Source organism: Eleginops maclovinus, chromosome 3 (genome assembly GCF_036324505.1).
Source record: "Eleginops maclovinus isolate JMC-PN-2008 ecotype Puerto Natales chromosome 3, JC_Emac_rtc_rv5, whole genome shotgun sequence".
Lineage (NCBI taxonomy): Eukaryota > Metazoa > Chordata > Actinopteri > Perciformes > Eleginopidae > Eleginops > Eleginops maclovinus.
The window spans coordinates 13,950,701-13,968,529 of record NC_086351.1 but is presented as its reverse complement, the minus strand read 5'-3'; the positions used below and the strand labels follow the sequence as shown (position 1 = coordinate 13,968,529).

Here is a 17,829-nt window from a genome sequence, read left to right as displayed (position 1 = left end):
AAGCAGACTTAGGTGTGAATGGACCTTAGTGTGTTGTACAGGCGAAGTGTGGGAAGGGCTAGGGATTAAAAGGGCAAGAATGCTAAACCAAACCATTCTGGCCGGCCATTGGATGGGAACAAGTTCAATGGAAAGTTACAGTTGGTAACATGATAAAGAGCTATCAAAAAACATGAATGTTTTCAGTAAACGGAGGTCAATGAGGCCACAGTGCCTGTTGCAATAGGGAAAGAGGTTGTTATGTAAACTACTGTTGTTTCACAGGGCCTTTACTTAAAACAGTACTCTCTTTTTGTCCTAGGGAAGGCGTTACCATGAGCTGCAAGGAAGAAAAACGCATAAAAAAAAAGTTTTTGCTGCATTTGATAAAGGAATGTAGTTGACTCACATAACCTATTGTTGCAAGAATATATTTGCTGACGCAGCATCAAAAATGTTGGAGAATTGATACAGGATATACTATACATATATATATATATATATATATATATATATAAATATGCAAAAGATAGTAATTGAAATAACTGAATGGTCCAGGAGTAAGGACCACTAGTACATGTTTTGGCTTAAATTTGTTTTCTAGGATACTTGCATGATGTTCTGCCATATAAAGAAAAAACATGTCTGGCCCAGTCATTAGGATTCGTATTTTACTTACTGCTATAGACCTACCATAATGAAATGCATTTGACAATTTTGCCGCACTTTAACAAGCTGATTTACTATATTTAAAATACAATACAAACACAAATAATAACAAAATTATGGCTATGCTTATTTCAAGACACCAAGCTAGGCTTCTGTGGCAACGTGAATACCACAAGCGCAATATAATGGAAACGTAATTTAACTCGTAACAACACGACCAGAAAAATGCTGTATTGCTCTACATAAAGTTGATTTACAGGCAAGTACTTGATAGTCTGAAAGTAGAAAAGGCTCTTCCATTATCCAGCTGCATACACTTTATGAAATAATTATTAAATCTCTCTGTGCAATTGCAATTGATATTCAAACGCAATAGGACAACTAAATGACATGTAAAAGGACTACAAATATAGTTTCCAACCCCCATATATCATCAAAAAGGGAGTCAAAGCAAAACTGTACTTTTAAGTAATTTTTCTGTATGACTTTAATGGCACCAGTAAAAATCCACCGGGCAGCAATGCTACCCTTTGAAAAGGAAGACATATACATATCACATATTAAAGAAAATCTTAAAACCACATACAAAGTATTTTAAAGAAATCAGCAATATGATTGACAAGAAGATCATGATTAGCCACAAAAAATACAATGTATTCGTCCTAGCTAGTGAGTAATTTGTGGGACCTATGTTTACTAAACCTGTAGTCTGTTGGAGAATACCCAGTGTTTCCCACACATAGACTAATTTGTGGCGGTGCGCCACAGATTCATCACCGGCCGCCACACATTGCGTTTCGTTATTATTATTTTTTTTAACGCTATTTAAAAAATACGCATCGTATTCGTTAAGCTGCATTTCCTTTCCCTGCTCTCCCTCCGTCTCTCTGTCAGTCACGCGTCTCTCTCACATAGCCTGCACACACACAGCCCCTCCCCTCCGTGCACACTACATGTCTCCATCAGCGATATCATCCCTGGAAGCGTGAAAGCTGTGCCTTAGTGAAGAGAAGACGGCTGGCGAAATTCAACGAAAGGTTGGTATCACGTGCACCTTTATAAAATCACACATTAAAAAGTCCTATATAAATATTTTATATTTTGAATACAATGTTGTCCCGTCCCGACCCGACCCATAGCAAACAAGCGATTACGCCTTCTTTATAAAGTTAGGCTAACTATAGTCGCAAGTTTGAGGTAAATTTTTATTTTTACCGACCCCCCCTCACCCGATTGCCTTCAGATCTGTGGGAAACACTGATACCAGATTTAATCTTGCACTAAACCACACTGTACTCGCAGTTTACTGATGACATATGCTGTTTTTTACAGTTTGAATTGAATTCACATTCATTTTCCCACCGAGCCCTGTTTTCTGGTTCCCATTGGTTTTTGATATTTAATGACTAACAAACAAATCTTCTCATGCCAAAGAAACGTGTATTAAAGTACATGGTCAAAAAAATGTTACAAACTTTACATCATACTGTTATTGAAATACTTGTATTCAAAAAGTCAAAAAGACAACTCCTGAGAGCTTGGTTGTTGGCAATTACAGTTACTATTGGGGTTGACAAGATAGTTACCCGTTTTCTGAGCCATGAGAAGTCTGGTGCTGAAGGAATGTGTCCAAGCATGAGAATGTCTCGGTGCACTCAGTACATTCGTAAAGGACCTCTGAGGAATTTCCTTTGTCATTTCGGGTATGGTCCATATAGTCATCGTCTATATCCTCTACATTCCCCTTTTCTAAAACAGCGTCCCTTCTGCTGTAAAATGTTTGTTGAACATCATTTGCATCTCCAGGGCTTGGGTGATTCTGAAGCTGAAGCTCAAGGGACAAACTGTTCTTGAATTGAGCTGGATACCTCGAGGACTTACTAGGTTCCTTTTTGTGATAGCGCAAGTGCCGTTGGTACACACATAGCAGCCCAAATCTCTTTCCACATTCTTGGCACTTATAGTTAACTCGGCCAGCTTTTCCTGATTGTTTGCTCTTTGTTTGCTGCTCTGGTGAGGACATTTGTTCATTGTCAGAGGAGCTCTTGGTTTTCTCATCAGGAGAGTCTGCGTTTATCTCACCATTGAAAGAACTGGTGTCTGGCCCATTTTGTGGATTTGGGAACAAGTGTTTCAAACCTGGTTTCTTTTCCGATTCAGCTTTGTGATACATGGCTAGATGCCTTCTTAAATCACAGCGCTGTGGGAAATGTCTACCACAAAATACACATGTGTGCATAGTACCCTTATGGTATCTCATGTGCCGAGATAAACTGCTAGAATGGTTAAAAACACGATGACATTGCTTGCAAGGATGCAGCTTGCCATTTGGATTACTCGTCCTTCTACGTCTGCCTTTAGGCGGCATTCTTCGCTTAATTGTTTTTTCTGATTCTTGATTCAGCTTATCTATTTCCTCCTGAGTTTGATGTGTGCGGTGATGCTCCTTTAGAGATGTTAACCTTTGGAAACGATCACCACACAAACCGCATCTGTATGGTGTGGGAGAGAAATCAGCAACAATCTTATTGCTAGTATCCCTAAAGATTTTACTATCTTCAATATTTACATCAATAGATGTCCCATTACTATAGACGTTTTGAAGTGGTGTGTCTTCTATGTCCTTAGACTTCAATTCCATTTTGGATGCTAATGTTTCTTCAGGATCTTTTCCTTTGCAATGATGCATTGAATGGATCTGAAAATCTGACATCCAGAAAAAATTCAACTTGCACTTCCTGCAAGGATATGATTTCTCCATATTATTTTCCTGCCTATTCACACATCCATCCAAAGCTGTAGCCTTGGGGAGGTGATTTTCTTTGTGATGAGCATTGAGTGCATCTATTTGAAGGAATCGCTTTCCACAATAACTACAGCAATGAAACCTTTCATTGACATGGTCTTGGAGGTGTTTCTTAAGGTCCTGTCTACCTTCAAATATTTTACAACACAAAGTACACTTATAACCTCGCTCTGTGTTTCGATACTGCTGGTGACGATGCAAACTCTGCAGGCTGTTAAATGATCTGCTACATATTTCACAACGGCAATGTCCCTGTCGGGACTTATCTAGGTTCAAGTCAGATGGCCTTGGCTGTGGCTTCAGAGTTGGAGACATGCGTTTTATGGCAGATGGGACATGAGATGGCAGGATTCCAGGAGATACTGGTTTTACAGAAGATTGTAACTCCAAGCCGTTCACAACTGTCAGTGTGCCATTTTCTTGCAGCACATATTCCCGAGGGATTTCAAATCCATTTGATGAGCCATCAAAGGAAAATGACTCCAATGGTCCATGAGTAGTCATGTGGCTCAAAAGATAAGAGTACTGACTGAACCCATCACCGCACTCTGTGCAGATAAAGGTACAAGATTCTCCACTCAATTTTGTTGAAGTAACAGCATTCACTGATTTCTGCTTTTCCATGATGATCCGTGAGGGCATCGCTTTCCAATGTGCAAGCATCAATAAAGCTATATCCAGTCACATAATGGTTTTCATGTGCGAATCAATGTGTCCACTCTCAATAGGCTGGTTTTGAAGATGTCCTTGTGAGCTGAACGTTCATCCCTCTGGTTTTCCATGATGCATCAGCACCTAAGGGGGATAAGAAAAAAATAAAATCAACAAACTACTGGAGTCCAAATGTATGTGAACATTTAAAAATGATTCCTTATGACTATGCAATGTAACTTGTGCATTCTTTTTTTTTTAAATGATCCAAGCCCGGTTGGATAACACATGATGACTAATTTGAATTGCCTAACTAAAAGGGATAAAAGGATATCACAGTACCAGACATTTACTAGCTGATACCAACATAATTCCAACATTTTTGACACAAATACATTTTTACTGAATACTGCTTATATACACTATGGTGCAAATCTATGAGCCTTTGTTTAAATGCTGGTAACAGTAAACAGCCTTTATATCAACCCTGTGTGTGTAATGTGTGTACCCAGAAATGTGTGTAACACCAGAGTGAAAAAGTAATTTACCCGTTGGGGATTATTAAAGTATGTCTTGTTCTTCTTTTTCTTCTTCTAGCTCTCTTCCTGCCTATTTCTATACGGATTTGTTGTTCCCAATGTAGCATTATCTTTAATATATTGTGTCGATAAAGTCAATATGGCTGAAAACTGTATCATGATATAAGTATTTCATATCGGTCAATATCGATAATTTTTATGACCTATTTAAAATAAGGACCAGGAGATAAATATACTAAATTTAAACGTTTGTATTTTAAACTTAACCTTCCTCTGATTTTAATCAAGTCGGTTATCAAGGCATAAGGCGTTGATGCCTAGTACCTCTCCATAGTGGTCTGCTGCTGCTGCTTTTGCGGTGTTGCAGCGACAGATGTTGTTGGCTGTTGTCGAATACCACTGTGCTCCAAAGGGTGAGAGCAGCTAAGACGCTTGTTCTGTTTTTTAAGAAATACAAACACGAGACAACGAGATGGCGCAACCAAACGTGATACTGCTAAATGATTGTCTATTAGAGTGTCACTCCATATGTTGCTAGGTACCAGAGGACGAGTGTCTTTGTTCGTGCAACCAACCTTGCTTCGCTACCTAGTGTAGTGCCTGGCCTGCTCCTTTAAGGAAGGCAGCTGCAAGGGGTTGTGGGATTTGGAGTTGTGTGCGTGCGTGTGTATGAGGAGGGGTGCAGCCGAGGCAGAGTTGGACAGGTGTGAGCAGAGGGAGGAAAGTTAAGAAGAAAGCAGAGAAATAGAACAGTCAGTCAGCGGAATAATAGTGTAGTTCAACAGTATCTGTATCACCGTTACTGTACTGAACAGCAATACAACGGAGGTGTTCAAACGGATTCTGAACGTCCCCTTCATCTTTTTCCGAACAACGAACAACGAGCATAGTCAGAGTCACGGTGAGCATCCCAGCTACAGCTGCGGAGCCTAGATACCGGCAGCAAAGAAAGGTAACGTCTATCGCGATACATATCTTTATCGTTTTATCGCCCAGCCCTATCGCAAACACAGGTTTTTATCATCTCTGGAATGACGTCTCACACCCTGACAGTACTACTGGACAGTAGGTGGTACCAAATAAACTACACCATCATGTTTTGAGAATACTTCGCATTGTTTCCTATGTATTGGGTCTCGTGACATCCCTAATGCCACTGGTTAAAGCTGTGTTTCTGAGTTCTGAAGGGCTTTTAGCTTGACTATCTTTAATGTGGTCACCAGAGGAAACTGTTTGACAAGGTAAGACCTGCTATGGATGATGCAAAATTAAGGCACTAGTAACATACAACGGGTAAATGACTAGATTTATTTCTTGTGATGTTTGGGAGTTAGCTAGCTTAAACTTATAGTGTTTTTCTACTTAGCAGATGCGCTAGTAAGCGTGGGCCTCTCATCTATGAGTAGATTCATACTTTCTTCTGCACTACCTTTTGATGAACATCTTGAGTAACCAGGACATGATTTTTGAAAAATACACATTGCTGTTGAGCTTTTCAAATGCATTTTTTTTCCCGAAAACAGTTTCTTATCTGGCCCAACTCGACTGCCCATCAAAAACAAGAACCAAATATGTCACACTTATGTCGGAGGCAGGGGCCTTGAGCAAAGTGGCTAGAACGTGACCACACACAAACTTTATAGTGAGGCTTACTTTTGCTGATCATCCTTTCACTGTTATTTCCACTCTTGAAGACCATCACTCTGCCTCATACATTTTCCTGTTAGTTTTTTTATTATAGTAGCTATCGGATGGTATCAGTATATGGACAACAAGTAAATTCATAGAGAAAAATATGCCTGTAGCCTGTGACAACAAGCAGTCAAGATAGTCAGATGAGCTTCGGTCTGCAATGCTAACATCACCTGTAATACCGGAGAAGGTTTAATAACAGCGTTGCGATGCCAAAAAGTGTCAATTCAGACTGAAACACATTCACTTATGGGGATGGGGGGATATACGTTTGTTACTGGTGTGACAGTCACACAGTGAATTAATGCTTTCCAGCGAATGTTGCCGTGAGTTAACGGTAGACTTAACGCCAGTAGACGAGCAGCAATTCACTGCAGCGGATGGTAAATGCTGCTGATCCACATGAATAAACAATGAATCACGGCACTCTGGGTATAATGTTGGAGAAGTTATTCTTTAATTTAATCTGGCTTCGTATGATTCAAAGCAGCAACGTAAAAGGTGATGCCATGCACAAGTCGGGATCTGGGCAGTGGAAACACAACTGGGGTTAAAAAGAAGAACCACAAGCATGGACCCTACATGGGAACTGGTTTGGTGGGAAAGGGGTATGTGAGTACTGGCCAGCTGAAATCATCTTTATGTCTGCAACCTCTACACCAAGTTTAAAACATTTTTTAAAAAAGCTTTCCAGCTCTAGGTTATAACTTTTTTAATTTTGTTATTTTGCGGGACATGTGGCGTGGCACTTCTGTTGCGTGTAACCCGACACGAAAGGTACCGAAATCTCTGTTGCCATTCGGTCCAGTTAGTACCGGTCGTCATATTGCCATATTGGTACGGGTTTCGGTACCCAACCCTAACTAGGGCTGCCCTCGACTAAAGATTTTCTCAGGCGATTACTGAACTAATCGTCACACATATGATATATTATGATTATTAATCTTGTTTATTCATTCTTTCTCCCAAAATGATTTCAGTTTCAACGGCTGATAAAGAACGTTATTATAACAGCATGGTACGTTGTGCTTCACTTAAAATATGAAATAAAGCTGTAATTAAGAACCTTTGAAATATAAAAGTGCATGAGGGCAGGGCAGGGCACAGCACGGATTGAACAGTCCGCCGGTTAACGGTATAAACATAATATACGGTAAGGATTCTTAATGGGTGTCGGAACATCAGTGAGGACACACACGGAGCATTTAGTTATGGTTTCTATCATTCTTATCTCATACCTGCAAACTAGTCACCTTTCGGCGAAATTCGCCGTTTTCAACTCAAAATATGTCATTGACGTGAATCGTGTAGATCCGAAGAGTTGTTTTTTTTTTAGGGGGGGGGGGCTGACCGACCAACCATAGACTGTATAACCGACTGTATTATTGAGCAAGAAACAAGTTTGCTATCTTCACAATAAATAAAATCTTTGTTCAAATGACTCGCGTTCCACGACCACCGACCAATCATAAGCAAGATAAACCACAGCGCCCATCGGTCCCTCTTGGAGTGCTCAGTCGTCAGCGAGTGGTTCTTCTGGACAATTTTCGGGATACGTTACAGATACAAGTTTTGAGGTAGGTCTAGTTGCAGCTAATCTGGCAAAAACATTGTATGCTGTATAATTTTAACGTTGCTGAAGTAAAATGATTTTAGCAAAATAAAGTGTATTAACATGCTTAAGCTTATCAGCTTGTTAGGTTGCTAGCTAACCTCAGTGAATTGTGTTAAAGTTAGCCTAGCTAGACAAGTTCTACGTCACCTCGTTCAATGCGAAAAGAATTCGTTTGTGAAGGCTGATCTCCACAGCATCCGTCCTGTTATCTGATATTACTGGCGGCTGTCATTGTGGTCAGATATGAGAGGGATGAAAACGAACACGTAATGAACAAATACACATCCGTGTGTGGTTAATGAGAAGCTAGTAGTGGTGCAACGGATCATCTTTGATCCGTGATCCGTTCGGATCAATTATTTCGGTTTCGCATTCATCAACTTTTTAGTAGCTACGAAAAGTTTGGAGTTACGAACAAAATCTACAAACGCTGGCGACCGTGTGTAGAGTTTGTTTACAGTTTTCGTAAGCACATATAAAGCTTCACTGTTGGAAATGACATCATTCATATTGCGCTGTGTTATGTACACAAGACGCAGATGCCTTTGAAACACGCGATCTAAAAACGAAAACATATTTTATATGTAGTAACAATTGTTGGCAATTGGCAGGTTTAAGATCCAGATTAGGTTCATGGTTGTGAATTATCACAGTTTTTCATTATCATAGTTTTTTTTCGTAGTGCGACTCCCAGACTCTGTCCTACGCTACGTGGGGAAAAAATACGCGCGACGACGAAGAGAGATGATGGCGATGGCGGTGACAACTGGAGTTCAAGAGCAGCTTCCACCAAATTCGGTGAAATCGTTAATAGTATCCTCTTCAGAAGTGACAAATGTGATTCGACTTGGACAAAGACTGGACTAACTGACTTAAAACACCTCTCTGAACGGATCAAGAAGCACGATCGATCCAAAGTTCACATGGAAAACTGCGTAAAGCTAGCTGTGTTCGGAAAGATTAGCATAGCAACGCAGCTTGATGATGGGCACCGCATCGCTGTAAGAAGGCACAATGAAGAGGTAGATAAAAACCGCAATATTTTATCTAAGATCATCGATTGTGTACATTTTTGTGGTGCTTTTGAATTAGCAATGCGGGGACATGATGAAAGGGATTCCTCAGACAACGCCGGAATATTCAGAGGTTTAGTCAACCTAATGGCATCCATTGATCGGGACTTGAGGGAGCACCTTGAAAATGCGACCGTATTTAAAGGCACCTCGAAGACCGTTCAGAACGAGCTCCTGGACTGTATGCTGGCAGTTCTAAGAGAAAAGATCGTGGATGAAGTGAAGACAGCTGAGTTTTTAGCTATCCAAGACACAGACTATCCTACACACAGGAACAGAGAGGAACAGACACAGAGAGGAACAGACACACAGAGGAACAGACACACAGAGGAACAGAGACATAGAGAGGAACAGACACACTCAGAGGAACAGAGACACACAGGAACAGAGAGGAACAGACACACAGAGGAACAGAGACACACAGGAACAGAGAGGAACAGACACACAGAGGAACAGAGACACAGAGGAACAGACACACAGAGGAACAGAGACACAGAGAGGAACAGACACACTCAGAGGAACAGAGACACACAGGAACAGAGAGGAACAGACACACAGAGGAACAGAGACACACAGGAACAGAGAGGAACAGACACACAGAGGAACAGAGACACACAGGAACAGAGACACACAGGAACAGAGAGGAACAGACACACAGAGGAACAGAGACCCACAGGAACAGAGAGGAACAGACACACAGAGGAACAGACACACACAGAGGAACAGAGACACACAGAGGAACAGACACACAGAGGAACAGACACACACAGAGGAACAGACACACTCAGAGGAACAGACACACTCAGAGGAACAGAGAGGAACAGACACACACAGGAACAGAGACACAGAGAGGAACAGACACACAGAGAGGAACAGAGAGGAACAGAGACACAGAGGAACAGACACACAGAGGAACAGAGACACAGAGAGGAACAGACACACAGAGGAACAGACACACAGAGGAACAGAGACACAGAGAGGAACAGACACACAGAGGAACAGACACACAGAGGAACAGAGACACAGAGAGGAACAGACACACAGAGGAACAGACACAGAGAGGAACAGAGACACAGAGAAACAGAGACACAGAGAGGAACAGACACACAGAGAGGAACAGACACACTCAGAGGAACAGACACACTCAGAGGAACAGACACACTCAGAGGAACAGACAGAGAGGAACAGACACACTCAGAGGAACAGAGAGGAACAGACACACTCAGAGGAACAGACAGGAACAAACACACAGAGGAACAGACAGAGAGGAACAGACACACAGAGGAACAGACACACACAGGAACAGACACACACAGGAACAGACACACAGAGGAACAGACACACAGAGGAACAGACACACAGAGGAACAGACACACAGAGGAACAGACACACAGAGGAACAGACACACAGAGGAACAGACACACACAGAGGAACAGACAGGAACAAACACACAGAGGAACAGACAGAGAGGAACAGACACACAGAGGAACAGAGAGGAACAGACACACACAGGAACAGACACACAGAGAGGAACAGGCACAGAGAGGAACAGACACACAGAGGAACAGAGAGGAACAGACACACACAGGAACAGACACACAGAGAGGAACAGGCACAGAGAGTGTCTTTTATGTTTATTTTACATTCAATGGGCAATATGTAATAATATTATAGTATGTAGGCCTAATATAGTTGTGGAGAATGCGTTGTTGTTTCTCTCAGGCTGTGACATGCAATGACAACTGTATGGCACTGATGCTGTTTTCTCCAAGTAAATGCATTTTTCCTTGAGAGAGGGTATTAAAATAATCTGTTTATGTAAAAATTTTTGAAAATAACTTGGTTCTAAATTCTTTGTATATGTTACATTTTAATAGGAAAGTTCTGTTTCATTCTCTCTTCTCAACCCACACTCACTCATTCACTCACTCACTGTTGATTTGTATAGATTCAGCTGAAATCATACCCTTGTTGTTAATTTATCCGTTGATTGTATTGTATAGTATTTGATAGCATAAAGTCTAATATAGCTGTAAATTGTTACTTTTTCTGTGAAGCTGGAAACTGTGAAATTCAATTATTATTGTGGAACTGTAGTCATTTTCCGACTGTTCATTTGAATGCTTATGCTAGATTAGGCAGGGAAATCTGTTGGCACACTAGCCCCACCAAGATTTTTTTTCACCAGCCGCCACTGGTTTGCAGGTATGTTATCTGAATAAATACAACCCAATGAACTACTACACAGGCAACAGAAACACCAACAATTACACCCTCATCGTGAAATGAAAGCTTGAATATATCGTTTTTAGAAGTCAGAATAAATATAAAGTATAGTTCTATACATGTTGATACAAGGCTAGGCTGCTGCCTGATTCACTGCTGATTTTCCCCTCCGATTATGACAAAGGAACACACGTTGTCGTGGAGAATTCGTATCCGTGTTTTGTTATAAAGCATTCAGGAAACTGCGCGTTGATCGTGTGGATTTATGTGAAGCAACACAAAATGTTAATGGCTTCCCGATAAAACATTAGTTGTAGGTTATATTTTCAGATACATTCACATTCATAATATTCACCATACTTTAAACACTATTGATATTTGATTACTAGAATCTCAACCAAAGAAATGTTTCAGCAAACTGAAATAGCAAATGGATGTTTTCAAAAGACCAAATCTGTACGAAGTATTGAAAAGTATTGAAATTAATTTAATTAATTTGATAGGGACGAGGCATACATCTTAAACAGAGCATGAAACTGGTGATGTGATGCACAAATGCTTTAGAGATTTTGCTAAGTAGGTCTGAAAAACGATTTCACATGTAGATTGAGTTGTAACATAATAACAAACCAACTTTTTTTTTTAAGTCCACATATTTCCAATATATCATCTTGGAAATTGTATTCAATACATGGGGCAATACATCCATTTTAGGAAGTTATTCATAGAAAAACTACATGTTTACTACAAAAGGTATACACGGGTCTAATTGTCTCAGTTCTTGAGCTGTGTTGAGCAGATGTTGTCCATGACCATTACGTACCAAGAATTTTGTGTATGTGCAGGATTTCATGATTATCTTATGCAGCCAGGGGGCGACTGAACATTTCCCAAACAACAATTGTAGATTGGAAGCTAACGTGAACCTTCTTTGAACGCTTGTGTTTAATTGAAAATAATACGCGTAAATAAATGGCAAGGGCTCCTTGGGAGTGATAACTACAGACAGGCATAGTCAGTTACATCAGCCGCAAAATGCTTTAACTGAACGTGAAGCTAATATTGTGGTCAGAGGATAGCTAACGTTATCTGCACCTAGCTAAGGCTAGTTAGTAAGGGGAGAAAAACACAGTGATTTCAAAATCGACAGGCATTTGGGGGCCGGTAATTTAGCCTGATGTAAACATGACTTACCATGCAATCTGGTTCACCTCAGCACAGAGTAAAATATATGTCCAGCCAGCCGTTAGTACGGTTCAGTGTTTAGCGCTGCAGGCCGAGGCTGCTTCTTCTGTTCTGACTCTGAAGCGTATTAAGAACGTAAAGGCCGTGACGTCATGACGCACGCCGCATACGTAACATCTTTTCAAATTTTTTATTTCATTTTAGGTCTATTAGATCACAACAAAATCAACGCATCATTTATAAGCGATATATAAGCGACAATATATTTCCCTCTCGCTCTCTCTCTCTCTCTCTCTCTATATATATATATATAGTTAACTAGAGTCAAGTGTTCCACAAATGTATTACAAAAATATATTAAAGTATTGCATAAAACAAAATGATAGCGCTGATACAAAAAATACAAAAACACTTCATTGCATACATACACCAGGTATTACATTGATTCAGTAGGGGGAAAGATATTACAGAAAATATTTAGGCAATATATCCTACATTATCAAAATTAATTGAGGAGACTCCCGTTTCCTGAGATGTCCTGTGTGGAACAGTTTCCCTCCGGTTCAAGGAATAACATGAAAAAATAGATACTCGATACTTAAATAAAAGAGAAGAAGACAGAGAAGAAATTATAAAAGAGACAGAAAATCCATATTAATTTCTAATAACAATTTATTTTTGAAAAAATGATTGCCACAAAAAATAAAAAGGTGGCTCAACACCATGAAATGGAAAACAATCAGTGGCGATTAAGCAACAATAAAGGACCTTTGTCATGATCCATGTTTCGTATCTGTCATGTCTTTGTGTTGTGTATTTTATTTTGAAATGTTTTCCCTTCTTGTTTCATGTTAAGCTTCACTTCCTGTCTGGGTTTCCCTCCTGTGCCTGATTGCATTATTGTGTTCACCTGTTGCCCCTGTGTTTCTCCTCCCCCTTCCAGCTGTCTCTCGTCTTGTGATTACCCTTGTGTATTTAGTCCCTGTTTCCCTTTTGTCTGTTGTTCGGTCGTTGTCATTTCTTCCCTGATCGTGTCCATGTTACCTGCCTGGTCCTGCTGTCACCCTTCATGTCTGGAGCTAAGTGTTTTTCATGTCCTGGGTTACCCTTGCTTCATGTTTTCATCAACAGCTTTTGAATAAAGCTCGCTTTTTGTTTTTGACCCTTACCTGCTTCCCCTGGATTTACTGCACTTGGGTCCTGTTTCCCCATCGACAAGCTTGGCATGTAATGTGTGTGTTTTTGGTTGCATTGGGCTGTGAACCTAAAGGAATTACATGAAAACAGATGATATAATAAAAAATACATACTCAATACTTCAAAAAAAATCAATGTTAATTGTATATAGAGCTTACATCAGCTCCTCACAGTAAAAACTAAAACAATATCATTCAATGTTTATCGATTTGTGTCGTTGGTATAGCTATAACATTCAGATGAATACGTTTCAATTTGACACATGCAGGGTAGGTTGTAGATAGAATCACTGGCACCAAGATTGTCAGTGCCCCACAAGAAATAAACATTTCAGTCTAAGTTACCATGTGAAAATCGTAAGTGAAAATGCATTTCCGAAAGATGAAATCGTGATACAACATGCACAAAAATGCAGAATATTAAATTGGGTTTTGGTGGGGTTTGTCTTTGTGTCTAAGTTTCCTCAAGCTTTGGGGGTAGAGGAGGTTGAGTTGTGCAGTCCAGAATAAACCTTCTATATGGTTGTTTGAGCAATGACATTATTCCTTCATTGCCTCATGTGTGGATCATTTGTACAGTTTTAGCATTTGCTCCTGTCATGGACAGCCTTAAACTTTAGTATTAAGACCTATTTTCTCATTTCTCTCCTTGTCCCCTGACTTTGTCTCATTGTGAGTTCCAGAAACTTCCTCCGGGAAGGCAGTCTCCAGTACAGCCATGATGGACTTACAGATCTTATCCTTGAAATCTTTGCCCATGAACACATACAGCAGTGGGTTAAGGCAACTGTTGAGAAAGGCCATGCTGGTTGCTATAGGGCTACCAATAGTGATGGCATGGTCTAATGTTTCACTTGCATGATTAGCCATGTGGTCAGGAAAAAAGTGGTGATAACTGCAGCGATGATCTTAAAGCCTCCCACTTTTAGATGTTTGTCTTTTCATTCTACTTGTCCCACTCCCACTTGCCTTCTCAGTTAAGAGAAAGCCCACTTTTTACTTTAAAACAAATCTTATTCTTATTCTATCATCTATACACATTTGTGTTCATTTGTAATGACATCCCTGACTACCAGGCGGAGCATCCCTGTTTTAAACTGAAATGAAGATTATAGGCCATTTACAGTGTCAGTCTAGTCATGTTCAGATGTTGCTGCGTTATGTGAGATAGGCTTACCGTTTCTTTTTCTTTTTTTTACAAAACCCAAGCCTAGGTATAAGATGGAGGGAAAATAAACAGAACTAACAAAGGAATTAAAATTAATTAAATAATAATAATAATTTAAATAAAATAAAAAATGCAACGCACATACAGGCTTATAACATTACATAAAAGACATAAAATAGGTGCTGGACACAATATGGTTGTATGTAGACATCAAAGTTATTATACATTCAGTATTCACTATGGATATACCACTCAAGTCTCCAAAACTTCCCCAAGATCAAAATTCTCTAGGAATGTAAGAAAGGGAGTCCAAACCTCATAGAATTTGGCTGATTTCTTTTTCACTGTGTAGGTTAATTTTTCAAGGACAAGGCATGCGGACAACTCTTTAAGCCAGCGGCCAACAGAAGGGCTCTTTACATCCTTCTAACAGAGAGAGATCAAACGTCTTGCTTGTAATAGACATAAATCTGTCATTTTCTTCTCTTTGCTGTTTAACAAACAGTCCTCTGGGTACAGATTCAGAATACAAAGTTTAGGGCAATTGGGGATTGGATTTAAGGTAATTTTAGAAATCATTCTTATGATTTCATTCCAGAACTTTTGTATCTCAGGACAACTCCACTGGCAGTGAAATAAAGTGCCTTTTTCTAAATTGCATTTGACACAGATATCAGGAATATTTGGATTCATCTTATTCAGTCTAACTGGAGTAATGTAAACCCTCATAATCCAGTTGTACTGAATCAGTTTGAGATGAGTATTTATTGTTAGGAGATGAGCACTTGAACATACCTCACCCCATTCCCCCTCAGAGATATCTTCTTGCAAGTCTCCTATCCATTGAGCTCTCTTATGTTCAGTGGAGTCTTTATGGTTTTTCACCAGTATGTTATAAAGTAAGGATATTTGACCCCTGCCAATACAGTTATTCACCGACACATGTTCTAATATGGATAAAGGAGGTTGTACATCAGAATGTGTCTGCGTATAAATGAAGCTTCGTAGCTGTAAATATTTTTAAAAATGTTTCTGAGGTATGTCATATTTATTTTTAAGTTCTTCAAATGACAAAAGTTTGTTATCACTGTATAGATTCATGATTTTTTAAATGCCCTTTGTTGCCCACAATTTAAAGCCCAGGTCACTTTTGCCGGGAGAAAAGCTGTCGTTTCCCCATATTGGTGAAAAACATGAAAGAAAAGCTGTTTCACCTAGAAATAATTGTACTTCATGCCAGATACTAATTGTGTTTCTCACAAAGGGGTTATCAGTGAGCTTTTTAAATTTTTTGACAGGCGCAGAGTATAAATAAGTGTCAAGCCGCAAGCCCTTTGTACAAGTACTTTCAATTTGTACCCATGGTAACATAGGCTCAGCTGAGAACCAGAACATTGCTGCCCTAACCTGGGCAGCCCAAAAATACCATTGTAAAGGTCTCATTTGTATTTGTGTTAAAATAAATCTCAATTTGAGCTTTTAAAAAAAGCAGGAAGTTTGAATCAGAAATCCATCTTGGATGAAATCTCCATCTAGAAGTGGACTTAACCAACCTCTGGACGTTGTATATAAGTGAAGTAGGAGAGTGGTCTGACAGCAGTATACTATTATAATTACAATCTACCACAGAGAAGAGCATAGAGCTTGATACTAAAAAATAATCTATGCGGGAGTAAGATTTAAAAGAGGAAGAAAAACAGGAAAATTCTAATTTATCAGGGTTTAAACTTCTCCAAGGATCACACAGGTTTAGATAATTTACATATTGCAACAGCTTCTTCCTACTCTGTGTGTGAGAGGAGTCTACTCCAGAAGAGCGGTCCAATTTGGGATCTAAAGTGCAGTTAAAGTCACCTGCCATGAGAACCCTCCCTGGGAGTGAGGCAATTATCAAAAATAAATTTTCAAAGAATTTGGGGTTATCATCGTTTGGGGCGTATACGTTAATCATATTTATCTTTTCGTCTGGCAATGTACCCTGAACAATCAAATATCTACCACCTATATCACGAATTATATTGTCTACCTTGAAGGGGACAGATCTGTGAATAAGGATCATCACCCCACGGGTATGAGATACGTAAGAGGCTGAAATTACTTGCCCTGGCCATCTCCTTTTTATCTTTATGACTTCATCTGACAGCAAGTGGGTTTCCTGAATATACACTACTGATGATTTTAGTTGCTTAAGCCTACTTATTACTTGCTTCGCTTTAACCAGTCTAACCAAGCCTCTAACATTCCAGGCAGTGCCGGCGCTAAGGGGGGGCATTCGAGGGCCGTGCCCCCCCTAGCGGTCATTGATGCCCCTCCTACCAGCTGTGAAGCATATTCTCGATCTGTCACAATCGACTATAATTGACGCTGAGTTCGAAGTTGCTAAAGAGTTTTTAATGTCACAAAAGCAAGCAAGCCCCCCCCCCCGCCAATGACCCAATGCCCCTCCAGTAGATCTGCTCTGGCGCCGACTCTGATTCCAGGACGTAAACTTTCAATTTAAATTAGAAGTCATATTTAACGTAATCCAGTATGAGTGGTACAAGCCCCGTCATAGACGGGATGGAAATAAACACTGATGTGCCTGTTTTTAATAGAACGCATGTGGTTATCTGATGTCTTGGAAAATAATGTAACGTTACATTTATAACCCTTAAATTAATCCCCGAGCAGTGTTGTGAGTGAACGAGTTCAAAAGAACGCGTTCATTGAACACGCTCATTTTTTCGTGAACGTTGAACTGAACGCAACACATTTTTCAATAAAGAACTTGAACGTGAATTAGTTCACATTATGTGTCATGAACGGCAGACATCACTGTAAATGAACGTTGGCATTTGTTTTCCATTGAAAACTGAGTGACATCTGTTTTCTCTTTTGAAACGCAACGAGAGAGAAAGTTCCTCCCTCCTGTAGGTGCCGCTTAAATCATGTATCAACGCAGAAATAGTTTTGGCACTGTATGCGCAATGCATTGCGGGCAACGTAGTGTCCGGCTGAGAATAGTTGAGTTGAATAGTTGAAACGTACTGG

General features: G+C 39.9%; 1 long non-coding RNA gene across 1 annotated transcript; it reads right to left on the bottom strand.

Annotated features, from left to right (window-relative positions):
* Window positions 1-1,107: 1,107 nt before the first annotated feature.
* LOC134861575 (uncharacterized) lies at window positions 1,108-12,580 on the bottom strand. Its single transcript, XR_010165430.1, has 2 exons — window positions 12,445-12,580; window positions 1,108-4,249 (listed from the first exon to the last, which is right to left on the bottom strand). It is a non-coding gene; the product is annotated as an uncharacterized LOC134861575 (long non-coding RNA).
* Between the last annotated feature and the right edge of the window lie 5,249 nt (window positions 12,581-17,829).